The sequence below is a fragment of the Lontra canadensis genome, unplaced genomic scaffold (genome assembly GCF_010015895.1).
Source record: "Lontra canadensis isolate GAN:19392208 unplaced genomic scaffold, GSC_riverotter_1.0 scaffold15, whole genome shotgun sequence".
Lineage (NCBI taxonomy): Eukaryota > Metazoa > Chordata > Mammalia > Carnivora > Mustelidae > Lontra > Lontra canadensis.
This window is the reverse complement of record NW_022631009.1, coordinates 24,175,711-24,202,844: the sequence shown is the minus strand read 5'-3', so window position 1 is coordinate 24,202,844 and position 27,134 is coordinate 24,175,711. Positions and strand designations below refer to the sequence as shown.

Genomic DNA, 27,134 nt, shown 5'->3' with positions numbered 1-27,134 from the left:
AAAAGCATTAAAGTTTAAGAAAAATATTTGTAACATATGACAAAGGGTCAACATTTTTACTATAAAAAAGGCCCATATAATTAAATCAAAAGAAAAAACGGAAAATATCCCCAAAGAAAAATGGATGAGATACAATTCCCAAAACAACAAATAAAAATGACCAGTAAATGGAATAATGTTGGTTCTCAGTGCTAATCAAAGAAATAAAAATAAAAATGATGTATTATTCACCTAAGATGTGGGGGAAATGGGCACTAATTCTTCACAGAATACACCGAAACAACTTTTCTAAGTGCCATTTTTGGCATCAGAAGCACTCTAGAAAGTTTACGCAAGAATTCTATTTCCAAGAACATACGCAAAAAAACAGACCATTGTACAAAGTTATTCACATACAGTTCACTCTAGCTTTGTCTTAATAATGCTGAAAAGCCAGAAATAACCCAAGCGTTCAACAATAGGAGCCTAGTTATGTAAATTATGGCATATCCATATAATGATTTTTCGACAGTTCTTGAGAGAACAGATTAATATTTAATGTGGAAATTTGTTAAATAAGGCAGTTATTAAAGATTTCTAAACAGCACATATAATAGAAACCTTTTTTTTTTTAAGTCTGGAAAGATACACACCAAAAATTTAGTACTCGTCGTCTCTTAGTACCAGGATAAAATATTTTTATGTTGCCTAATTATTTTATAATGAACACATATATTTTTAAAAGATTTTATTTATTATTTATTTATTTATTATTTATTTTATTTATTATTATTATCTCTCCGAGAGAGAGTGAGTGAATGAGAGAGAGCAAGCGAGTAAGCACAAGATGGGGGGGAGGTCAGAGGGAGAAACAGACTCCCTGCTAAGCAGGGAGCCTACCTAATGTGGGACCCTGGGATCATGACCGGAGCCCAAGGTAAACGCTTAAGCTTAACGTTAACTGACTGAGCAACCCAGGCCCCCAACACATATTCTCTCATAGACAAAAAATACTTACTGATTAAGTAATAAGATGTAAAGAAGAACATGTAGAAAAATATGTGTAAAAATGCAAAATTACAGATACAATTGATAAAAAATGAACAATAAAGATCTTTTTAATTTTCCCCCAACTATTATTTAAATGAAACAAACATAAAGAAGTATAATTCCACTTACAAAAATGGAAAGAAAAAAAGACGAAAAAGTTAATGCAAAGGAGAAAATAGAAAATTCACATCACAAAATCTTAATCATTTTAGAAGCAAGTTCATCCTAAGAGTCAAGCATTTCAAGATTGTGGTTAATAATCTGAGTTAGACTGAAAACACAACAGAGAAAATGAGTCAACTTGGGGATGAGAAAAGGATTAGAAAGCAGCTAGTACACAGGCAGCTGGAAAACAAATACTCAACAGTCACCAAAGCTGTGACTTTTTTCAGGAGTGCTAGGCAGAAAAAGGAAACAGTGGTATTTACAAGTTGAGAATCGACCAGCTATATACAGCAAAGGTCAAGGAGAGGAATATGAGGTGCTAGTGAGTTCACAGAATATGAACTACAAGGTTCAGCACCGGAAAGGTAGAAAACGAACAGCCTGGGTGAAGACAATGAGGACAAAAAGCTGGTTCATCAGGTATGATGGAAAACAGAAACCTGGGCTCTTGAATCACCACCTCGTTAGTTTAAGACCTGAGGCAGTTCAAAATGATGACAAGGTTAAATAACTGGGCCATCCGTGGAGGTTGCTGATGCAGAGTGGTTGGTGAGGGTCACTGGAGTAAGTCAACTGTAGTTACTTACAAATGTGGCCCACCTTTCTAGTCTGAAATGATTATAACTGTACTGTAACCTTTATATACTTCATTTTCCTTGATTCAGATATATTCTTTGTAGTCTGATAGGAATTTGGGGGGTACTTAACCTGTCTCTGTACTTTATTCAACCACAAAACGAAGAGACTAAGGAAATGGCAGAGTGAATTTTATCAGTGATTCTCAACCTTGACTACACATTAAAATCATGGGTGTTTAAAAAACAAACAAACAGGGGCACCTGGGTGGCTCAGTGGGTTAAAGCCTCTGCCTTCAGATCAGGTCATGATCTCAGAGTCCTGGGATCGAGCCCCACATCGGGCTCTCTGCTCAGCGGGGAGCCTGCTTCCTCCTCTCTCTCTGCCTGCCTCTCTGCCTACTTGTAATCTCTGTCTGTCAAATAAATAAATAAAATCTTAAAAAAAAAAAAAAAACAAAAAACAAAACAAACAAACAACAGGCAAAACTACCTATGCTTTGACCCCAAACCCAGCAATTCTTACTTGGTTCTAGGGTTCTAGGGTGGAGCTCAGGAATCATTTTTAATAAGTTCCTCACAGAATTCTAATGTGCATCCAAGGTTGAGAACTAAAATACATAATTCTAACTGCTGCTTACATTTTGTTTTGTTTTGTTTTTAAGATTTATTTAATTGAGAGAGAATGCAGGAATGAGCAGGAGCAGAAGGAGAGAGAGTCTCAAGCAGACTCCATGCTGAGCTGGGAGCCTCACCTAGGGTGGATCTTACCACCAGGAGACCAGATCTGAGCCAAAACCAAAAGTCCAATGCTTAACCAACTATGCCACCCAGGTGTCCCTAAAAGTTGCTTCCTTTAAAAATTCTATGATTCTATGTAAATGACAATCACTTTGTTCATTTGCTAATACAACTTACTGAGTATCATGCACCAGGCACTTCCACAAACATATTTTAGTAAATCCTCACACCACTTTGAGGTAAATAACTGTGCCCATTTCACAAATGAGTCCTGTGAAACTTAGAGAAACTAGAGTCACAGGCCAGTAAGGAGTACAGCTACGGATGTTTGTTCCAGTCCACCCCACACGCAACCTACTTTCTCTAGCACTCACAGTAACTACTTGAATGCCTTCTCTTCCTTCCTAAAACCTTACAAATTAGGCACACTAATGTGTAATTAATGGAGAGAAAGCTATTTGTGGGGGGCAGGGATTTAACCCCAAATTCTACAGTAATTTCATTATATAATTAGTAAACACCTTTACCTAGAGAGGTTTGCGACCTGACACGGCACTCTGCAAGTGTATCTATGAAGTATACTTTATTCAGCTAAGCCAACAAGAACACTGCTATTAAGCATGCAGCTGGCATACAAAGCTGGTTCTCATAGATAAGCTTATCAATAGAAAAGCAATTTTTATATGCTTTCCATTAAGTAAGGCATTCTAAACCAAAATCCTAAGATAATTCTGACAAAACAATAACTGACAAGAGTAATGAGAGTTGCTCTATCAAAGAGCTTAAATGTATAAACATTACCTTCAAATTTATAAGGAATTACCTCTATTTCCACCTAGTACAAATAAATTCAATCACTTTAAAATTATGATTATTACTCTTTTGTTGCCACATTGCTGCTTCTTTGCTGATTATACCATTATCTACTTAGAAATTTCATAAACATTCAAGTTCTGTATCTCCAGGCCTAAATTTACTTAGTTAACAAGATAAACATTCTTCTCCCCACCCAAAAAAGTATTAGAGAAGATTGAACTTCTATGCCCATGGAAAGGGCAATTTATTTTATTTTTTATCTTATTTATTTGAGAGAGAGCACAGAAAGAAGGGAGGAGGGGCAGAAGGGGAGGGAAAGAATCTCAAGCACACTTTGCTCTGACTGTGGAGCCCCCAGCCCTGAGATCATGACCCGAGCCAAAACCAAGAGTTGGATGCTTAACCGAATGTGCCACCCAGGTGCCCCTGGGAAGGGCAATTTAATAAGAAATTTATGAAGTATATTTACAAGGAACAGATGTGCCCTCATCCATTGAAGCCTTTCCTGAGCATCTGCTATGTTCTCTGCATACTGGGGATGAAGAGGTCAATCATGCAATGGCTATTTAGTCAGGAGGTACCATGACAGATCAGTGTGGTATTTACTGGATGGCAATGGGATAAGTTAATTATTCTTGGGGAGAGAAAGGGGGTAGGATAAGGAGAACAGCACAGAGAAGGTTCAGAAAGTATAGACTCAAGTGAAAATTTCACTAAAAGAACCCTTGTAAATCAGCTCTCTAGGAAAAAAATTTACTGAGGAACTAAAATCAGCAAGAGCAGCAAAGACAGAAGAAACAAGGTGGACAGAGACTGCTCCATGACAGGAGTTCCGTATCCTACAAAGTTAATGCTATAGAAAAAACACGAAGACTTCAGAATCATAAAGACCTCAGTTAAATACCAGTTTGGCTGCAAGACTTGTGAATATGTCACCTCATTCCTAGGTGAACTCTTCATCCAGAAAAACAAATGTGTATAATGGTGTTTACTTGACAATGGAGCAAAACAAACAGGATTTAAGAACTAAGGAAATTAGCAGCCAAATCTGAGCAGAAACTCTATCATTACCTCTAAAGAAGAGAAATTCTCCAAGAAACGTTTTAGGGCTCATCCTATTTGTGGTTAAGAGCCCCTTCAGTTCATTTAACAGAATTTTAAAGCTAAGATGCCTTTATTAAACACATCAATGTACATTCATGGACTGGGGTAATTCGGGCTGAATCTTTTTTGATCCCTTGGGTTAGTACACCACTTTTGTGTTTTGAGGCGATAGGATGTGCTTTCCAATTAAGTAGAGAAACCTAATACCATTCACCTCCAGCTCTGTCAAGACCTGAAGAGATTAAAAATAGAAGCCTCCCTTAATACTGAATTAACCTGAGGACCCCGTGAGCTACTACAGTACAGAAAAAAAAGGGTGAATGCTCAAAAGGCAAACACTCACCTTTAAAAAAACAAAAAGAAGAAAAAAAGCTTCGTAAGGTCAAGATTACTTCACCTTAAGACACATGCCTTTAAGTCTGTCAAAGTTCCTAAGTCTGTCTTTAGTAAGTCTCTCCTGTAACGTACTAAATTACAACAAAGAAGGTATTTATCAACTTACACACTTTGTGAGTCCATGAATTACAAAAGGGCTTAGTTATGTGTAACCTTAATACTACCATTTCCACCGCACACTCACGAGTTATTGCTATAATGCAAGAACACAAGGGAATTCAAGCAACATGAGCAGCAAGCTCTCGGACCTCGAGAAATTTTAAAAAAGGAAAAATAAATTCTGCCGAAGACCATACAACTTTAAAAGGCTCTAAATAAACGCGTTAGAGCCAACGCTTTCATCAGAACAAATTGTGCGGTGCCATTTTTTGCCCTGAGTCACATAAAAATATGCCGTTCAACTCACAACTTCCCTAATGCCCAGACCCCTCAAACTTTTTGGACAGAAAGACGATGGGGCCCTGAGACTCCACTGGCCGCGAACGGGACCCCAGCCCTCGTGCCCCGCAACTTCTCGCTCGACCTGGGGACCCCCTTGGCGCCTCCGCCCGTCCCCGGCCCCGCGGTCCGCGGCCCCGCCGCCCCGGCAGGCGCCAGCGCGGACCCTCCGGACAGCCCCGGAGCCCGCGGGCGCAGGCGGCGGTGTTCTGCGGGCGGGCGCGGCTCGCTCCCGGCAGCCGCAGGCCAGCCCCAGCGCGCGGGGAGCGGCCCGGAGCGCCCCGTTTCTCACAGACCCCAACATGGCGTCGGCCGCCGCCCGCGACGACAACACCTCCCCGCGCTGCAGACGGCCCGGGGACTGCGGGGGAAGCGCCAGAAAGTTTCCTTTCTCCTCTCCCGGCCCTCGAGGGACCGGCGCACAACCAGCCTCGGGCTTCACCTACCCAGGCGGGCACCGGCGGCGGCGGCGACGGCGACGGCGGCGGCGGCGGCGGCGAAGGTCCGACTCCTTCTCGTCCCGGGCGCCGGGCGCGGACTCTGCCCGCTCGTCCGCCCCAGCCTCCCAGGGTGTGTGCAGACAGCGGCCCCGCGCAGCCGGCGCGATGCGGACGCGGCGGGCGGGCGGGCAGGCGGCCGGCCGGCACCGCCGCTCGCAGGTGACTCCCCCGCCCCTCCAGTGGAACCCCACAACGGCCGCTTGGGCTGGTCTCTCCCCTGCGCGTGCACGAGCGCGCCGCCGCCCACACGCCAGGCGCGAGCACTCGGGCACGAGCACACCCACAAGGCTCACTCCCCGCCCTTTCTTGCTTGTTCCCTCGCCCCGCCCGTGCGGCCCCGCGCGACGCGCTCGAGGGGGAGGGGCCTCAGCGAAGGCCACACCCACCTAGGCGGCGGGGACCGAGGGTAGGTTCCTCCGCTCACTCTGTGGACGCGCGCACTGGCATCTGTTGGGTACGCGTGGGACGTTTCACCTGGTGTTCCTGGCTCTTGGCAATCCTTTGGAAAGGATTGTTCATCTCATTACGAGGGTTTTTTCGGAAGAATGGAAGGAAGGTTGGGTTGCCTTTCCCCACCCACCGAACGGGCATCCCCAGGCAACTCAACAACTTTCTGCGGGCGGGAAAGAAAGGCTTTTTGGATGTTAGATGCCCAAAGGCGTGCGGGCAGACGTCTGTTTGCTACTCCCAGTTAGCGCGACTTTCTTGCCCGTCACACCTTTCATTTGCTTTCCCTGAAACCCCCACCTCTTGAAACCGAAAGAGCTGCGGTTGCAACACATAACACCCCGCGGACTCTGCACGGCCCTTTAAATGCAAGACTTTATTGCCTGCCTTAGAACTCCGGTCTTACCAGAACTTTGCCCTGACGCTGCAAAACCTCATCTACCTACCTCACATATTTGGAAACGGTAATGATAGTATATAAGGTTAAATCTGCCCTTCCTCATACCGCAGCAACTGTTAAGCGCGCTGGTGGGTACGTGGAGAGATAACTAGCTGTCCGGAATGGCCAAGGAATGGGGAAAGGGGACTGCATACTCCACACAAAAAGTGTTTAGGTGAAAATTAGTTTTGGGTAAATTTTATGTTTCCCATTGGTCTATTATTTCAAGGATATTTAACCTTTGTTTGATGTTTCTCGAATTAGAGCCGCCAGCACCCAAGCTGCGCGTAAATGAGCACCCACCAAGGAACAGGAGGAGCAGGTCTTGTTTCTGATCCGCTTTCTATCTGGGATTCTACCTCCTCTAGGTCTTCGGCTCCCATCCTCCCCTATTTCAATGTCTCAGAAACAAATTTTTTTTTTTTTTTAATTAGTAACTAGAACAAAACTAGCAAGGATGAACTTTTTTAAACAGGGAAACTTACAGTATCCTCATCACACAAATCTTCACATTTGTTAGTTATAGTTGTCTCTGTAGACAAGGACAATGTTCACGGGACACTTGTTTGAACTATCACCTTACCGGCACCTTCCTTCAGCCTCTGCCTTCTCTACATGCAAAGCAACATTTCATCAGTGAAAAAAGGTAGGCTTGATCACCCAAAATCTTTTTAAATTTTGAGGTTAGGAGTTGCTATGTCTAGCCTACAGCAATTGTCACCGAACATTTTTGGTCACTCAGTCATCAGTAAAAATGTTTGCCCACACTCCCCTCCCAATATACTTACTTAGTTTATCCTAAAAGGCATGGACTTAGAAGCCAAAAGGACTATAATGAAAGCATCTACCTCACATATCATTATGAAGATTAAATGAGTTAATATTTGTAAAGCATGGTGCCTGGTACATGGTAAGTGCTATGTAAGTGTTAGATAAAAAACTATTGTATATAATAGATATTAATTACACATGTAATAGTAGATACAATATATAGTGTGCATATACACACACATCTATTATTATATAACTAATATATTAGGTACATTATAAAACATACACACAAAAAATCAGAAATAATTATTTAAAACATTGTGTGAGTTTTCTTTCTCTACTCTGCATGTTCTGTCTCCTCCCTGGGCTGTGCGTAACCCAATTTGGACTCCACTGATTTAGAGTTGCACCAACAAATATGGTAACCACTAACCACGTGTAGTTATTAAAAATTCAGTTCCTTAGTTGCACCACATTTTAAGAACTTAATAGCCACATGACTACTGGACAGTGCAGATATAAAATATGTTGCAGAAAGTACTATTGGATAGCACTGACAAAGCTGACATAAACAAGGGTCTAAAGCAATAGGATCCAACTCATGCCTGACACCTGTAACCACTGCACCATGTTCAAATTGAGTGATAAGATCTCTCTCTGAGCTTCACATCTCCTCTGTAAAATGAAGATAAAAATAGGAACTACCTCACAGATTGCTGAGCAGAGGAAATGAGATAAGGTGTGTAAAGTCTGTGGCAGAGTCCCTGAAACATAGAGGAACTTGAAAATATTGGTAAAATTCGAGTTTCGATAAACTCAATAATTGAATTTGATAAATTCGATAAACCTGAAAGGCAAAGATCGTATTATCGTCCTTGATTTTAATGGGTAAGTTTTTCAAGGTATTAATTTGGGAAAAGACAAAGAGTTTGGTGAACTTTTAGTTGAAAGCAGAGCATTCAAGGAGAGCTGGAAAACACCAAGATTTTTACTTATTCCTCCATTTCTTCTTTCTGAAGCCCCTGGTCTTCTAGTTGTGCCCATCTCAGTGAAATTGCACTCCCACCCACAAGTCTGGTGAGTTGCCACCAACCGTCTCATCCTCTTTCCTACTTCCTTCCTAGATATCGTCGGATCTTCTTCCAAAACACTTCATCTAAACTCCTCTCCTCTCCTGGTGACCCCTCCACACAGGGACAACACAGGACTGTACCATTTCCCCCTGCAGCAAGCCTTCCATGGCTCCCCACAGAGGCTGCCATATACAGTTGTACAGGTTGTAGTAGAATAAAACTTTGGAAGAGTGCCTTTCACATTGGGGCATTGTAAATTTTGTATTTATTACAAATATCCTCTGGCAGATTTCAAAGAAGTGCCTTGTTCTGCTAAAACTATTTTACAATAATTTTCCAGCAAGATAGAAATGCTTCGAGGAGCAGAGGCCTTTCTCTCATTTGCTCAAATCCACATGGAGTAGGAACATTTCTATTTCACTTAGAATAAAATGCCAGATCATCACAGGTTCTGTAAAGCCCAGCACAATCCAGCCTCGGCCATTGTCTCCACCATAAAATGATGCCAAGCTCCACCAAAATCCATTCGTGTCGTGTGAAAGGCACTCTTCCAAAGTTTTATTCTGTACAGTTTTCGATTCAGAGCAAAACTGAGGGGAAAGTACTTTTTGCTTTAAAGCAGGAAGGCCCCCATGACTCCTGGAAATACAGTTCTAGGCATTTTAATCTGAGAGCCTTATAGTCAGCTCTTAGAAGATCAGTTAGAAACATTTCCCAATAAAATGACATAGAAAGTTCTTTTAAAAATATTGCAAGACAGTAAAATGATCCTTGGTTGCTAGGCATTAGGGGAAAGGGAGGGATAAACAGGATTTTTAGGGCAGTGAAACTATTCTGTACAATACCGTTCTCATGGACACATGTCACTATATATCTGTTAAAAGTAATAGAATGTAGCATACTAGGAGTGAACCTTAACATATACCATGGACTATGGGTGATAAGGACATGTCAGTGTAGACTCACTGATTGTAATAAATGTGCCACTCTGGCGTGGGATGCTTATAGTGGGGGAGGGTGTGCTTGTTTTTGGGGGCAGGGGTAGGAGTTTTATGGAACTCTCTATACTTTCCCCTCAGTTTTGCTCTGAATCTAAAACTGCTTTAAGAAATAAAATCCATGCAGAAAGAAAAATATATATTGCACATATCTCTTGGAAAAGCTAGGGGAGTTGAGAAGCTTTCTGGAAGGAATTTTAATTCATTTCTTAAAAGACTTATTGTAAATTGTATTTCCCAGACTACTGCTCTTTTAACCATCTGTCAGGCTATCTTACCTTACAATCAAAAACTGACATTTAAATTTGAACAAAGAAGCTTATTAACATTTAAAAAAATTAAGTTTTCTTGGCAGAAATTTGATGTTGATCTTGGGAGTTTTAACATATGAATCTAGTATACATCAGGAATCTTGTGAATTTTCTCAACAGTGGTTATAAATTGATCAGGGATTTGCCTTGCTCCAAACCATGTTTATGTATTTCCAACAGGGACACCATGTGTCATACTGGAAACTGAGGGACTAGTTTCAAGCTCATCTCTGTCTTACCAGAAACATAAGGCTTAACGCCCCATACCGAAATAAGTTCCAGGTAGAGTAGTAAATTACGTGTAAACTATGCAAACTTTTGTATAAAACACACATGAAAAATATACAACTATATTAATTTTTTACCTTTGGTAGGATTATGCACAATTCTTTTCATTCTTTGTGTTTTACCAATCTTCTATAACAAGTATGTATTGTTTTATTTAAAAAAACAGAAGGCACAATCATCAGTGAATTTTCAATGAAGTAAAAATCATATTCAAGTACTCATACACAAAAAGGCACAATGGTTGCTTTCTTCTCTAGAAAATTCCTAAATTATTTGCACATTACCTTCCCGGCCGGTAGAGTGGAATTATACAACAAATGCCTTATGTCTCTACATTAACCCTGTAAATGACAAAACATTAACATCAACAAGCAGTTATTGAAAAAGTTCACCTTCTATAAAACTAGCTTAAAATAAGTTCAGAACCTACAAAGTTGGAATACTGTAACATGTTTTTCAAAGTTGGTGCCAGATTAAACAAAATTCAACAGAAACTTGGAATCCAAATATTATCAAGAGAATCTATTCTAAAAAGCCATATACTTTTCAGGAGTACTAGTATAAATAGGTCATTCATACTTTCATGTAAAGAGAAGAAACTGAAGCATGATTTCATTTAAAAAATTCATTTCCAATAAAAAGAAAAACTTTCAGAGTTTGGAGTCAGATAGATCTACGTTCAAATTCTGATTCTCCAACTTATTAGCTGTATAACCTTGTGTAGAAGGCTTAACTGTTCTGCTCTGTTCAATCTTCTTATTAGTAAAATCTGTAAAAATGGGAAAAGAATCCCCTCTATCCTAGGATGATAAAGATTGGGGATAATATAAGGCAAAGCTCATCGCAAACAGTAGGTGCTTGGAAAATAGTAGGTACTCAATAAACAGTGGATGTGGTGGTCATGTGGTAGTAGTAAATGCTTTTTGCGTTGAAATTATTAATAAAATATAAATTCTATCACTTATGTGTAAAGGAAGGAAATAGCCTATTAATTCTTGACATTCCTGATTTATAGATTTCTGGCCAGTTCTTGCAAAGGTCCCTGCTCCAAATTTGTGTCTCTCTGACGACCCTTTATACATTCTAGATTGACAACAAACAAGGAATGTTCACAAGAAGAACAAATCCTGTGAAAACAAGCCATCATTAGCTATAACCACCCAGCTGCTCTTCTCACCTAGTCTCCCTCTGCTCTGTATGGAGCAGCCCCCAGCACCCACCTCAGTCTATGACTTCCACCCAAACACACCCAGGTGTTGCTTCAGCCCTTAGCCCAAGCTCAGCTCCCAGAACTGGTGGGTGCCAGACAGGCAGGCCGGGCCAGACACAGCAGGGCTTCTGGTTCTAGAAGAGGGGCCAAGTGGCTGGACCAAGAACACTCTGGAGAAACTCCTTGTAGAGCAGTAGTCCTGTTCTGCCTCATTTGAGTCTCGGCACATGCAATCTCTGTTTACTGCACTGTGACTCACACATAAGGAAACCCAAATTTGGAAATGAAACTGAGTGGCAAGGCAGGCAAACCAGCCAAGAAATAAGGAACACAGTCAAGAGACACAGGCTCATAGCCAGAGACTGTAGGTTGTGGTGCAGAGGACTATTTCTAAAGTGTGGGGTCAAACCTGTTGGAAAGGACATTTTGATCTGGAATAGATTTTTAATGATAATGCAAAGGTCTGAATGACCTCCTCTGCCATAGAGTGCCTTCTTCTCATGTTCTCCAAGTACTGAACCCTTTTCCTGTCATTTTTCTTTCATATCATCTTCACTTTATTTTCTCCTAGCCTCTGCCATCCTGCATGAAGAGTCCTGACACACATTATACTTCTCCAGAAATGGAGTGTCGTGTATATGTATAGAAATACGGATATGTACGTCATGGATTAGAAGACCAAAATAATCCATGGAAATCTAGTTGGGGATAAAGTTGGGATGGAAATATAAGATAGAGTAACTCAGTCCTATTTACTTATAAAGCAATTCTATTAACTTATTAAAAAATATCCATTGGGGCACCTGGGTGGCTCAGTGGGTTAAGCCTCTGCCTTCGGCTCAGGTCATGATCCCAGGGTCCTGGGATCGAGCCCCACATCGGGCTCTCTGCTCAGCAGGGAGCCTGCTTCCCCCTCTCTCTCTGCCTGTTGCTCTGCCTACTTGTGATCTCGGTCTGTCAGATAAATAAATAAAATCTTAAAAAAAAAAAAATATCCATTGACTACTATGAGGTATTGTTATTAGAGTTGGGGGTGGCATTGGGTACATAGGGAAGACAGACAAGAACCCTGTCTTCAAGGAGCCTACCTTCTAGCAAAGGGAGAAAACACATATAGTAAGATAATTGCAGATAGTAATGAGTTCAGTAAAGGAAATAGACATAGCAAGTACCATGACATCACCCAGGACTTTAGGGTGGGAGGTGTTTTATTCCCATAATATTGATCAACCCCACCAACATTATCACTGGTCTTTGAGAAGACAGTTGATAGTCTCTCAGTCTCATGGAAGTTGCTATGCAAATGCATCTTTAAGACAAGAGTCCTAGCTGAAAGTTGCCACTAGCTCCTCCCACCATCACACACTCTCAACCAGATTATTGCCCCTAAACTATCCTTGTATAAAAGTTCTGGAGCTATCACAGCGTATTTAATGGAAAGTGACTGGCTATTTTAAATAGAATAGTCCATACAACTCCTCTAAGAAGATGACAATTGAGTTGAAAGATGAGAAAGAGGCAACTCCTGGAAGAGCTAGGGAAAACTGTTCTAGGACAAGAAGGAACATATGCAAAGTTCCTAAGGCAGAAAGAGTTTACAGTGAACTCAGACTAGAAAGATCAATGTGGCTGGAGAGGGGCAGGTATTAAGAGCTAATTGTGGTAGACAGAAGCCAGAGGGTTCTGGCCTGAACCAGAAGGGCCTGAACTAGGTTATAGGCAGGAGAGTGACCCTCTCTGATTTAAAGTTTCAACAGATTTAACTCCGAATTGAAGACAAAAATGGAAGCAGGAAGACCTCTCAGCTAAACACTGCAGTAGTTCAGGGGAAGACAATGATGGATGAGGCCAGGCAGGCAGCTTGGAAAGAAATAAATGGACAAACGAGGTATATTTGGGAGATAAAACAGGTAGGACTTGCTAACTGACTGCAAGAAGGCAAAAGAATGGGAGGAATGAAGAGTGACTCCCACCTTTAGGCTTGAGCAGTTGAGCAGATCGTGGCTTCATTTACTGAGATAAAAATGCCTAGGAAAGGAGCTGATTTCAGAAGTGGAGAGAAAATCAAGAATAATTTGACATACTTGAAGTGTCTATTACTGATCACAAGTAGTGATGTCAAGTCTAGAGTAAGTGGAGAGAGCTGGACTGGAAATATAAACTGGGGCATTGTCCACAAAGGACACAAGTAGGGATGATGTTAAGAAATTTATTAGGATAAAACCTTTCAAAATCAGGGATCTAAAGATGAATGAATATAATCTGTCAAAAAGAAATAACACTTAATGCACAAAGATATTTATGGCAGCATAGATAGACTATCTGGAAGCAGTTGAGTGCTTGCTTTGTCAATGAAATATTATTCAGTAATTTAAATTCTTTACTAAGACTTCTGGATAGGAAAAGGATATATTTATATTATAATTCTAAGTGGAAAAAACACTAAACTTATTTACATCATATGATAACTATATAAAAATATGCACAAAAGATAAGGAAATACATGAACGTTTAATCATAGTCATTTTTCTTTGGATTTTTTCATATTTTCTGTAATTCCCATTCTGTTTGATAGCTTAAGTGAGGCTTATCCTAAGGTAACAAACAACCCCCCAAATTTCAGTGGCTTATCACATAAAATTATTTCTTGCTCATCCAAAGTCCACTGTAAGTCAGACGCAGGAGATAAGAAAAGATGGTCACTATCAATACCTTTCCTTCCAATACTATACGCTACTTCCTATATCAAGTGTAGGGGTCTAATTTCTCTTGCTTTAAAGTTGGACTGACCTTGGTGACTTGCCTTGACCAATAGAATATGGCAGCAATGACCAAATGGGACATCCAAGGACAAGTTGTTAGAAGCTTTTTGACTCCTCCTGGGTCTCTTGAAACACATGCTCTTGGGATGCTTCTTCTCAGAACCCAAGACCCATACAGTAAGAAGCCCAAGGCATTTAGGTGCTGTGGTTGACAGTGCCAGAGCTCTGAGCTGATAGCACCAATTCACGCCATTTTGGACATCCAGCTCAGATGAGTGGTCAGATGACTGCAGCATCAGTCAATGGACGTCTGCAATAGTATGAGAGACCCTTAGTGACAACTGCCTAACTGAGCCCGCCTAGCACCCACAGAACCATGGGAGATAACAGAAAATAATTGCTTTAAGCCAGTAAGTTTGGGAGTGATTGGACACCCAGAAAAAAACAACCGGAATCTGTGACCACTTTCCAAAACATCCTTGCAGTGACCCAGGGATGCAGGCTTCTTTGCTCTTGTGGCTCTATAGTCTCAAGATCTGGCCATCACTATCACCCTAAAAGGGAGGCAGAACTGAATGTTTGCCCAGGATGTTTTGCTGTCTCAGACCAGAAACAGGTATCATTTTCACTTACAGCCTATTGGTCAGCATGAGGCAAGCAAGGAAATGTAGTTTCTTGGGGTGTGGGATGGAGAAAAAAAAATGGCATATTGGTAAGCACTGGTAACGTCTACTATGTCTTTACATTACTTCCACTTTTTACTTGTGAAATAGTCTAAACATAACAAAATTACAAAGGGAAAGATAATGGGCATCCATCTACTCACTAACCAGACATCAAACTCTTGCAACTGCACACAAAAAAGCTTTATTTTTAAAAAGGTTGTTAGATATTAGATGTCTCTGGAGAGCTTTCTGTGGATGCTGGGTGAAAATTGCCGATTACAACCCTTCAAAGAATGTCAAGTTCAGACTCCTTAACACAGTCCTTCACTATGACTCCTTAGCCTCCCTTTCTGGAGAGCTTACAGTTTTCCCCTTAACGGACTTAATAGAGGATTTTGTTTGTTTGTTTTGTTTTATTTTTTAAAAGATCTTATTTATTTATTTGTCAGAGAGAGAGAGAGAGAGTGAGCACAGGCAGACAGAGTGGCAGAGGGAGAAGCAGGCTCCCTGCGCAGCAAGGAGCCTGATGCAGGCGGGACTCGATCCCAAGACGCTGGGATCATGACTGAGCCAAAGGCAGCCACTTAACCAACTGAGCCACCCAGGTGTCCCAAGGATGTTGGTTTTGTTTTCCCCTCCTTATATCCATGTACTCGTCTTTTGGTAAAACAATATCGCAATTTCCCTCTGCATAACTATTTCTACCCCATTCTTAGCAAAACGGTTTAGGCATATCAGCTGACTCTCAGCTCCAAAAACGAGCTGGCTTTTGCTCAGCATGCTACCCCATACTCCCAGACCCAGGAATTGGTCCCATTCCTGGAATGTAAACCCAGGAATTGTCGTTGACAATTAAAGAAAAAGATGTTCTCTCCCCTTCTGATGTGAACAAAGAATCCTATGACCCCAGGACTGTTGGGCTCAAAACAGAGAGAGGAAAAGAAATAAGACCCTTAGCCCATCAAGACTTATCAATAGCTTAAATCATCTCTGGCCTGAACAACCATTTGCCTTTTAGGTGAGACAATGAATTTCTTTTGTTATATCAGTCTAAATTGGATTTTCAGTTGATATCAACAAAGAGACTAATTATTACTAATTAATAGCAACACTGTAATCCAGCTACCTTAAGTCACTTTTGGTTCCCTAAAATACATGTATTTTCACTTCAAAATAAGGTTCAACTGAGCCTAAGATGTATTGAGAATAGGGACACCTGAGTGGTTCAGTTGTTAAGCGTCTGCCTTCAGGCCAGGTCATGGTCCTAGGGTCCTGGGATTGAACCCCACGTTGGAATCTCAGTTCATCCGTGAGCCTGCTTCTCCCTCTGCCTCTGCCTGCCACTCCCCTTGTTTGTGGTCTCTCTTTCTGTCAAATAAATAAACAAAACGTTTTTAAAAATAAAAAAGATGTATTGAGAACAGTCTCCACAAAATGTCTGGGCCCCTGCTGTGGGCTGAAGAACAAAATTACCATCTGCATCCTCTTTTAAAAGTTGAGAACATTCCAGATTATCAGCTGTTGAGGCTTGCCATTCCCTAAGTGTTGACTTGTAGACTTCAGTAATTTTAGCCATTTGCCTGGACAAATGACCGTGGGAAGCTCTCTGAGGTCCAAGTTTCTCTCAAAATCATCTGTTGAAGGGCACCTGGCTGGCTGAGTTGGTAGAGCATACAACTCTTGATCTCTGGGTGGTGAGTTTGAGTCCCATGTTGGGTATGGAGTTTACTTAAAAGACAAGCAACAACAACAAACTATCTGTTGAGCAGTTGGGTTGAATGCCCCTGAGAATAAATTTGGCACGGTGTAGACCCTCACCAGAAGCACGACAGCTCGTGTATTGGAAAACATGTGGACAGAAAAATTCCCCTTGAGTCAAAGTTATGCTTTTAACTTCCTGATGTGGTTCTATGAATGGGGAAGTGTGTGTCCCTTGGAGAATATGCTACAGAGCTCCAGGCAGGGTGACTGAGTCAATGAGAGAGGGTTTCAAGGTGATGTAAAATGGGGAAATGGAGAAACATGTTTCCATCAGAGGAGCCAGACCCTCCCTTACCTTCATATTATAGTTTTCTCATCTTCTCACCACATTTGAACAGCTAGAGAAGCCTCCAAGAAATGATGACAGAACACTTAAAAGTTGCCAAGGGAGACCTTCCAGAAAGAGTGTAGTGAATGAAACACGTGACAGTCTTCTCGTCACTCACTATCTAACTTTTCTTGAGTCACCATATATTTTTCCCTCTCTCCTTCAGCCTGCTTGGGGTTGACACATATTGAGGTGTTCAAGACAAACTTTTTAGACTTCAGTAGCAGTTACAGACAAAGCAGATCTATGGAACACATAAATGGATTTTTTGAAGTCTTGGCTATTTGGCAAGATGAGCACAGGATTTGATATTTCCCTGCCAATGCAAGGCTTTCTGGATATACACTTCTGCTTATTGCAAATCTCAGAAGAACATTTATAGTAGCTTATTTGCAATTTCAGATCTAAGTGGAAGCATGGGTGTCAAAGGGAGTTTTAGAAATCCCCATGGGATGTTGAAGAAAGCCTTATCTGTCTTTTTGGTTCTTGTTGCTATTTTGATCTTAAGAGAAAAAGAATGTAGGAGAAAGTAAAAACATCATTATCACCTGTATTCACTGAATGAAAGAATGTGATTCTAGAACAGGGGTAGAAAATATATACAGCAAGTTGGCGAGATGACTCATGAGTACAAGCACCAAAATAGCTCTGCTTTCTTATATGATATGACAGGTCTGCCAACAGCTAACTAATGTAATAGAATAATGAATTGCTTGGGACTAGTTCCTGTAAAGCACACCTACAAATGTAGTACCGGGAAAGGCCACTTTCACCAAACATGGCTACTAGCATATGTGGGGGCAGGGAGTAAAGGCAAGGACGTCACGCACTGGTAAATAGCATGGTACCAGACACCCTTTTCCCTCCATCTGTCTGTGGTGAAGCCCCTAGGGGCCACACCTGTGGTGGGGAGGCTGAGGTAGGCCTCCCTGGTTCTCTTTTTTCTCTTCTGCGGGCCCAGGCTGCTGAAGGCTCTTCTTTCTTTCCAAGCAACACTGACCCTGCTATCTCTGGATTCACTTCTCCACTTGAAGACTGGAGAACCAGGCTTGCTTGTTTTACCCCCTCTGCCCTTCTCTCACATAAGCACGTGTGGACTCTCCATACCAAGGCCTCATAGGATCACCTCAGTGAGGCAGGCTGGGAAAGAAAAGCACATGTGGGGAAACCTCAGGCTTCAGGAGATCTTACCAAGCTCTCACCTTTGAGGTCCTGGCTGTCATTCCCAACTCCCTGGAAGTCCCTCAGCCTCCATGTACTCTGAGCTCTCTGCCATGATTGTGTCATGAGCCTGGAGCTCACCTCAACCCAAGGTGCCAGTGGAGGGGCAGCCCATACCCATGGCTGCTCTCCCTCAGGGCTCCTGCATTCTTTGAGTCTGAGGCTCCAACTGGGACTGAATGATGAGTCAACCAGTATCTCCTGTGATGCCATTTTTCTGAAATAAATAATTTGTGTTTCTGAGGGCCCCAGTCTGGATGACACTCCTTTTCCAAGGATTCCCTACTCCAGAGAGAAATGACCCTGTCCAGGCATTTCCTCACATGCTCCACAACAGAGCTCAGAGCCAAGCTGGCTGGCTCTGAGGCCCTCACTCTGCCACCTGCTTGCCTCAGGCACATCATTGAACCTCCTTTAGCCTCAGTCTCTTTACCTGTTTAGTGGTGGTGGGGTTTCGGAGAGATGGTCCACTGAGTACAGTTTCCAGAACACAGTAAGAATTCCCAGCGAGACTCTTGCCAGTATCTGGCAGCCACGATCCAGCCCCTAGAAGGGTAATGCCTGGCCCGGAGGGGGCCTTCGGGTCCGCGCTCCATCCCAGCAACCAGTGTCCATTCCAGCTGGGCAGTGCCTGGGCCATCCCCGTTGCTGAACATTTTTAATCTTCATGTTGGGTACACTGTGTATATTGAAAGCAAAGTTACACTGAGAAGTGTGTAGTGAGTCCTTAAAGCACAGGAGAGATGATACAGGAACCAGCAGAAGCATGGAGGGATGAGAGGGAGCAAGAAGGCAAGGTCTCTTTTGTCTGCTGTGCTGTGTGATAGGCAAACAGGATCTTAGCAGCTTTCAGCATCATGGAGAAATATGGAGAAGGTTGCTGTATTATTTTCTGTGGCTGTCATAATAAATGACCATAAGCCAGGCTTTAAAACAACAAAAATGGATTCTCTCACAATTCTGGAGGCCCCAAGTCTGGACTCCCTCTGAAGGTGTTGGCAAGGTTGTGCTTCCTCTGACGACTCACCAAACATGGCTACTAGCATATGTGGGGGCAGGGAGTAAAGGCAAGAATCCTTCCTTGCTTCTTCCAACTTCTCGCGCCTCCAGGCTTTCCTTGGCTTGTGGTGATATAGGTCCGATCTTTGCCACTGTCTTTACATGGCTTTGCCTCTGTGTGTCTCTGTGCCTCAAATCTCCTTCTGTTTTCTCTTTTAAGGACATCTGTTGTTGGAGTTAGGACCACCCTGAGTCCAGGATGATCTTATCTTGAGATCCTTATTGTAATTATATCTGTAAGGAACTTTTTGCAAAATAAGGTCATTTCAGAGGTTGTGGCGGTTAATATTTGAACCTATTTGGGGAGCACCACTGTTCAACATACTATAATTATATACAAAAGCAGAGGTCTTGGGGAACCTGTGTGCCACAGTTGGTTAAGCATCCAACTCTTGGTTTTGGCTCAGGTGGTGATATCAGCATTGTGAGATCGAGCCCCACGTTGGGCTCTGTGCGCTCAGCACAGAGTCTGCTTGGGATTCTCTCTTTTTGCCTCTTCCCCACCTCTAAAATAAATAAATAAATCTTAAAAAAAAAAAAAAGCAGAGGTCTTTGCACATGGAGGGCACTTAATAAACATTGTGGCTTATGCATATCTATATTGTGCTTGATGATTTTCAGAAGACTATAATTCTATGACATCAAAGAAGATAATGTGGAAACCTTGACACACAGAAATGTTCCTCAGTACCATTCTTCTGCTCTGGTTCTAGGACAGAATCTATTTTTTTTCATTTTTCCAATTTCTAGAGGCCATCTCTGCTTACATCTTCCTTCTTGATTCTGGCCCTTCTGCTTCACTTTTATAAGGACCCTTTGGATGACATCGGGCCCACCCAGGATAATCCAAGGCAATTGTCTCATTTCAAGATCCTTAATTTAATGACATCAGCAAAGCCTCTTTTGCCATGTCAGATCCCATAATCAGGTTCCAGGGATTAGAATGTGAACATGTTTGGGGTCATTATTCTGTTGACCAGAGTTGGGAACATGGGTTTCATCCTTCGAGCAGCAGAACTCAATGGAGGGTTTAAAGAAAAAGAATGAAATCAACAGAATCAGAATGACAAAACCAGAAGAGTCACGGGATTGCAAGGACAAAAGCATTAACCATGGCCAGAGGACTTAAGAGTTAACATAGAATCACTCTAGACAATACTTGAAACTTACAGAATATCTGGTCACGTGTAGGATAACTGGTATATATAAGTTTTTCTTCTTCTGTAGTCTGGGTTTGGTCTTTCTCAGTTAGTTCTTTGAGGTTTTTATGAAGCAATGAGTCCCAGGACTCCTTTGGTTATTATTATCAGAGATAGCCAGCTGGGCAAGGTGGACCTGGAAAATTCTTCAGGTCAAGATTCTATGCCCACAATGAGTATGAGCCCAGGTGTATGTGTGTCTGGGGGAATGCTGCCCTAGCAGGCACATGTCTGCAACACCTTAGCAAGCATTGCCCAGTCTAGAAAGATACTGGAGCTGCTGCTTTAAGAGTAAGGAAATGGCACAGAGCAATAGGAAGGAATGTCTTAAAACTAAAAGATCCAAGAATGTGGACTCTGTTGATTACTGGAAATGCTTCATTAACACTAAGTAAAAAGAGTGCACAGAATTGCTTCTAGTGATTACATGCATATTTAAAGGATATGAAAATTAATAAGATTTGAATAGAATCTTAAATTTTCCCTGACGTTTGTGAAGTGTATTCAAACTTGTCTGTGCTTCTGGCAACAACTTCCTGTGTCTCTCCTCTTGTACAGAGCTGCTCAGAATTGCCTGGAAGGCCCTCTGATGATTGCTTTTGGCTGGCCTCTTCCTGCTCCTGTCTTCACTGGCTTTCTGAATCCATTCCTCTCTGCTTTAGCTTTTTGTACCTACCTCAATGTTACCCTGTTGAGGGGACCTGTTAGAATAAAACTCCTGAGTTCACTGGCTGTCCCCAACCTGTCTGAGAGTCTTGGCTTCCCCTTCATAGCCATGGGTGAGAGCCTCAGCCTCCCTGCCCAGGCCTCTCAGGTCCCACAAGCCAGGCCAGCCCATCAGGCTTCACCTCCAACTAGAGGATCAGAGAGATGGAATAATAATTCCTTTCCAGGGATGCCTGGCAGCCTCAGTCTGCAGAACATGCAACTTAATCTCCGGGTTGTGAGTTTGAGCCCCACGTTGGGTGTAGAAATTACTTTAAAAAAATAAAATCTTTAAAAGGTAATCATAATTCCTTTCCAGAAGCTCATTGCCTGAAAAAGTTACAAGTTATTTACTAATCAGCATAAGAAAACCACTTTCAGCCAGAAATTTTCCATAGCAACACAAATCATAGAACTGACACTGAGTGTTGGGATCCAGAAAGGATATTAACCAAAGACATCTTAATGGTAGGGGGAGGGGGGCAAACAACCAACCCTAAAGAGGGCCAAAAGGTCCTTCAGGAGACTGGATGACAATGTGGTTCTGATGTATAATTATCCACTGTATCAAACCATATAGTACAAGGGAGGCAGAGTAGTGTAAAGATTTAAAAGCACAAATTCTAACTCCAGATATTCTGGGCTCAAACCCCAGCTCTGCCCCTTACTGCCTGCTGCTTTTGGATTAAGTGACTTAACAGCTCTTTATTTAAGTTTCTACACCTGCTCCATCAGAATAATGATAGCCCTTACCTTACTGGGTTGTTTTGAAGATTAAATGAGTAAGCATCAAAAGCCCTTAGAACTGTGGCTGGGACAGAACAAGCACTCAGTTTGTGTTAGTTCTATTTGTACTGGAATGTGTCTAATGCTGCACATTGCTGAGAGTAGGAACTGCTTAAATAGCCCATCTAGCTTCTTAAGTGGATGGCACCCACGAACGATACACCACAGAGCAATGAAATCATGTCTGTTGATCCAGAGTTCTGCAAAAGCATCTTTTTTTTTTAAAAAAGATTTTATTTATTTATTTATTTGAGAGAGAGAGCAAGTGAAAAACAGCATGGAAGGGGAGAGGGTCGGATGGAGAAGCAGTCTCCCCACTGAGCTGGGATCCCGATGATGCAGGACTCAACCCCAGGACTCCAGGATCGTGACCTGAGTGGAAGGCAGCTGCTTAACCAACTGAGCCACCCAGGCACTCCTGCAAAGTCATCTTGATGGTTGCTGGGTAAGAGGCTGAGGCTTGTCCTGTCTGCAGCATAGTTTGTGGGGTAGGCAAGATGCTAATGAGACCACAGCTATAGAGTTAAATATGTTCATTCTGTCCCATGACCTCAAACTGAAGTTTTTGCTTCTCCAAACATCTCTCAGGTACATGCCACTAGTCCTAAGAACACCTGCCCACCATTACTGGCTACTATTGGACTAAGGGCATGATTACTGGAGGAATTGCCCTAATTCCATGGGGTAACATTAGGATCCCCTTTCTGAATTGATAAGAACATATTCTATCATTATCCAGGGGGCTTGATAAAGGTAATTCAAAGAAGATAGAGAAAAGAAGAATTCCTATATATATATATATATATATACTGATCTGCAACTTCAAATTGTTTGGAGTGTAGCAAAATACTTCCTAAAGAGAGGCAGAAACGGCCCCATCTGCAAAATCTTGAAGAAGCCACTTTTTATTTCACCAATTAAAGTTAGTTTCCATATCAGCAAAGGGGGTAGAGAGGTTGCAGACAGTGACCTAGATCTGCCTTATTGGAAGACCAAATCCTTTCTTACATGGAACATGCAGAATGTCACATGACACATTATTAGAAACTCTATCCCAGGGGATCTATAGTCTGTGTGGAGGGGGTCATTTATTATGTCCCTAGGGCCCAGGCAGCAGCTCCCCTGGCTCAGACAAAGGTGTTCTCCTCAAGGCTCACCCAGCACTCCATCCCCTTAGCCTGTCCCTATGCTCTTGGGTCTAGATGCAATGTCCATTTATGATATTCTAATTTGCAGACTCAAAATAATGTGAATATGAATATGAATATTTATGCATGAGCTTAGCACTACAGAGAAGAGAGCCCCTAAGTATTCCACGTTGGTCTGATACTCATCTCAAGCCTCTGCCCAATTCTTTTCGGTCCTGCATCTTGGTAAAACCTGAGGGATGGTTTTGGGAGCCATTTAATGCTCTCTCTGTGCTAATCTCACTGCATTTCCTCTTAGAGGCTCCCCACTCCACACCCACCACTCAGGACAACATCTTCTGTGTAACTGGATTTCCTTTCCTTTAGAAAATAGTATGGTAGTTTCTCTACAGCGGGTGCACCATTTTACATCCCCACCAGCAATGCACAAGCGTTCCAGTTTCTCCACATCCATGCCGACATTTGTTGTTTTCTATTCTTTGGTTAATGGCCATCCTAATGGATGAGAAACGCCAGCAGATGTTAAGGTCACCTAGGCGACAGTGCTTGTCCACAGAACCTAGCCAGACACCTGCTGCCCAGACTATTTAATTCCATAGTCAGGGCCGTCCTGGGTCCCTCAGGTTTCCCCTGGGACTGTCCAAGCTCTTAGGTCACCGATCCAAATGACCCAGGGCATGTGGTTATCACACTCCCACATCCCTCTTGTTCCTTACATTCAGGCAGACTCAATCTATCCCACACATTTGTCTTTAATGACTTCTCTGGTACTTTCAAGAAAAACTCAATAATTTGTATTTATATTAGCTTTCTTTAAAAAAAAACACACTTTAAAATAACAGCTTTATTGAGATATAAGTCACATACCACAAAATTCTCCTTTTTAAAATATTCTTAAAGGCAACTTTCTGGTTCCTATGCACATCCACGGTCCCTTTTTGGAAGAGGAGTCTTTTGTGATAGAGCAAGAGTGTATTGTCTCCCAGCTAGATGTTTGCTTACAGACATGGCCAGCTGTCTTGGTCAGGCTCCTTTGGTTGATTGAAACAAAGACTCACTCAAGTCCTTAGAAAAAAGGCATTTATGATAAAGATCTCTGTTAGCAGAGACTAGGAAGCCATGAGGAACCAAAGCTACTTTTTCTCTCTTTCTCTTGGGCTACACTATCTCTGTCTCTGTTTCTTACAGCAACATTGTTTCTTTGTGTGCATCTGTTCCACTCAAAATTTGACTTATTATTACGGTGGTTGGTGGCCCCAGATCTAACTTGTGTTCAGGCTTTCTAGGCAGCCTTTCCTTTCCTGTTCCCGTTAGTAGCAACTTCATTCTCTCAGAGAGAGTTCTGATTGTCCAGCTGGGGTGTAGGGTAAGTACTGACCAGCCAATGTAATACTGTCCTAGAATCAGGCGCCCAGACTGGCCCAATTTACTTTGCCACGAGGAGGGACTAAGGTCACAAAATAAACACAGCTGCTGGGGTAATGTGGAGAGAACCCAATGGCAACTGTGCACACAATGGGGTGAGTTACAGGAGGCAAGCCTGAGCTTAGGAAACATGAATCTTTTACAATGGGCAGTAATAATACCCTTTGCTCCAGAGGAGACATTATCTTTATTATACTGGACTGTAAACATGGCTGCCCTTCGCTCTGCTGGGAGATGCTATTTCTATATTCCGACCATATTCCAAGGCTATTCACTGTATAAACATTCTTAGATGAGGCTAAGAAAAATGGTCTAGAGGGCCACCTGGGTGGCTCAGTTGGTTAAGCATCTGTCTTTGTTTCAGGTCATGACCCCAGCGGTCCTGGGATGGAGCCCTGCATCAGGCTCCCTGCTCAGCAGGGAGTCGGCTTCTCCCTCTCCTTCTGCCCTTCCCCTGCTTGTGTACACACTCTCTCTCTCTCTCTCAAATAAATAAATAAAATCTTTAAAAAAAGAATATGATCTGGAATAAGGGGAGGTCAGTAACTGAGCTTGCCAGCCATACAGAAAAACCCCAAAAAGATCCATGGAGAGTTGCTTTCTGACAGTTACCAGTAAATCTCTTCTCCTCACTCTGAGTGTGTGTGTGTGTGTGTGTGTGTGTGCAAATACTAGGAAGATCATAGGATTTTATTGTGTATGCTGTGAGGTGCTGTTCCTGATTGCAAATGTGGACAGTCTAAAATCTTTTCTACATGGTGATTATACCACTATAATCACCACAGCCGTGCTTAACTGCGAAGGTAATGTGACTATTGTTGTTTTATTCTTTTTTTTTTTAAGATTTTATTTATTTATTTGACAGACAGATCACAAGTAGGCAGAGAAGCAGGCAGAGAGAGAGAGAGAGGAGGAAGTAGGCTCCCCGCGGAGCAGAGAGCCCGATCTGAGGCTCGATCCCAGGACAGTGGGATCACGACCTGAGCCGAAGGCAGAGGCTTTAACCTACTGAAGCACCCAGGCACCCCCTATGTCATAAGCTTTACAGTTGCCAATGCGTATGGCCTGAGGGACAGGGACGTGTGCAGCATCCCGTGGGCTGTTTAGTACCAGAGACTGGGTCAGCCCCTGAACATCATCAATATCAAATTTTCTCCCTAATAAAGCTGAAATGTTGTACTCCATCCTACTGATTCTTGACTATATTTCTCGATTGTTTCTAAATATGGGCAGGAATAAAGGTGTGGCATTTAAAAAATCCCTTCTAGCTCAAATAGGCATTATTACTGTTTGTACTTTACAAAGGTAATTAAACAGAGAGAGGCATTGGTTGATTGAGATCTTTGCTCCTAACAGGCACTAGTGTGATTTATGCCTGCTTATCAGCCATTCCTTCTTCTGGTATCAACAGCTTGATTTTACTTGGAATTTTCTCTGTATACTTGATAGGGGTGAGGTGGACTCACCCCCTTCCTCCAGGGGCAGGACACTTCAGGGCTGGCGCATTTGGGCAACAGAGCCACCAGGATACCGTGATTGGTGCAGGAATGAGCATATGATACAAGATTGATAAACTGGGGTTGTTTAAACTTAATCTGGTGTAATACTTGGGAGAGTACTCTCTTCCCAGCTGAGTCACCAAAAGGAGGAGATAGAAACTTGGGCTGCTGACAGCCGTCTTGCCATTATAAGAGAGTGTGTACAGAGCCTGAGGAGAGGAAAGGAATATAATGGTTGTTTGCCAGTTACTGATCTATTGTCTCTTAGTCCCAAATTCAACTTTTATTGTCTGCTCTGCAAAAGTGTAGATGGGCCCTTAAATATTTTTTTCTTTACTACCTGTCATAATGTTCTACTTTGTAAGCATCTACACTTTCCCCAGCATTCTAAGAGGATGAACTTCCAGCAAATTCCCAAGGGTGCATTTCCAGGAAGGTCTCCTGAAACAGCCTTGTCTGCCAGTCAGTGAAATAGAGCTGTGACCTCTCCAACAAGGTCTGGATCTCAGCTCGGGGTCAGGGGATGGGAATGGCTGGCTCTCCCTTGGATACTCTATCCCAGCGCCAAGAGGAATATTGCTCCTTATATGTGTTATTCCTGCATTTTTTAAAGAATTCTCTTTACTTCTATGGCTCCTCTGGCTCAGTTGGAGGAGCATGTGACTCTTGATCTCGGGTCTGTGAGTTCAAGCCCTATGTTGGGTGTAGAGCTTACTTAAAAATAAAATCTTGGGAGCACCTGGGTGGCTCAGTGGGTTAAGCCTCTGCCTTTTGCTCAGGTCATGATCTCAGAATCCTGGGATGGAGCCCTGCATAGGGCTCTCTGCTCAGCAGGGAGCCTGCTTCCCCCCAACCCCTGCCTGCCTCTCTGCCTACTTGTGATCATTCTCTCTCTGTCAAAAAAATAAATAAAATCTTAAAAAAAAAAAAAGGAGTTTTCTTTATAGCCAATCCCTTGTTATTCCAACACCCTGTTATGGTTAATAGTTCTTTAGATTAAACTTTACCTGTATAAATAATTGTGTTTTTTTAATCCTGATGGGACACTGTATGACACAGATGTCAAGTGAGACCAAGCTCTAATGGCATTGATTGGGCCAGAACCTTCCTCTTCCTGTGGACATTTCAGTGAGTAAATTAATACTATTTTTCTTCATTTGAGCCATTTTGAGTTGGGGTTTCTGCCTCAGGCAAGTTAAAGAATCTCAATTTTGTAAGCCACAAAAGGAGAACAAACAGTTAAAAGAACAAGAAATGTTGTTTACCTGGAGAAAG

General features: G+C 42.4%; 1 protein-coding gene across 3 annotated transcripts in view; it reads right to left on the bottom strand.

The window, feature by feature from the left end:
* Window positions 1-27,134, bottom strand: part of PLEKHF2 (pleckstrin homology and FYVE domain containing 2) — a 72,033-nt gene that overhangs the window by 25,823 nt on the left and 19,076 nt on the right. The window contains exon 1 of one of the 3 annotated variants that reach the window (XM_032858665.1): window positions 18,448-18,458. The exons of 1 other annotated variant lie outside the window; for it this stretch is intronic. The gene's annotated coding sequence lies outside the window, so the exon portion shown is untranslated. Of the gene's footprint in view, window positions 1-10,375; window positions 10,433-18,447; window positions 18,459-27,134 lie in introns of those variants that run through there. One more of the 3 variants, XM_032858662.1, reaches the window with a different exon arrangement.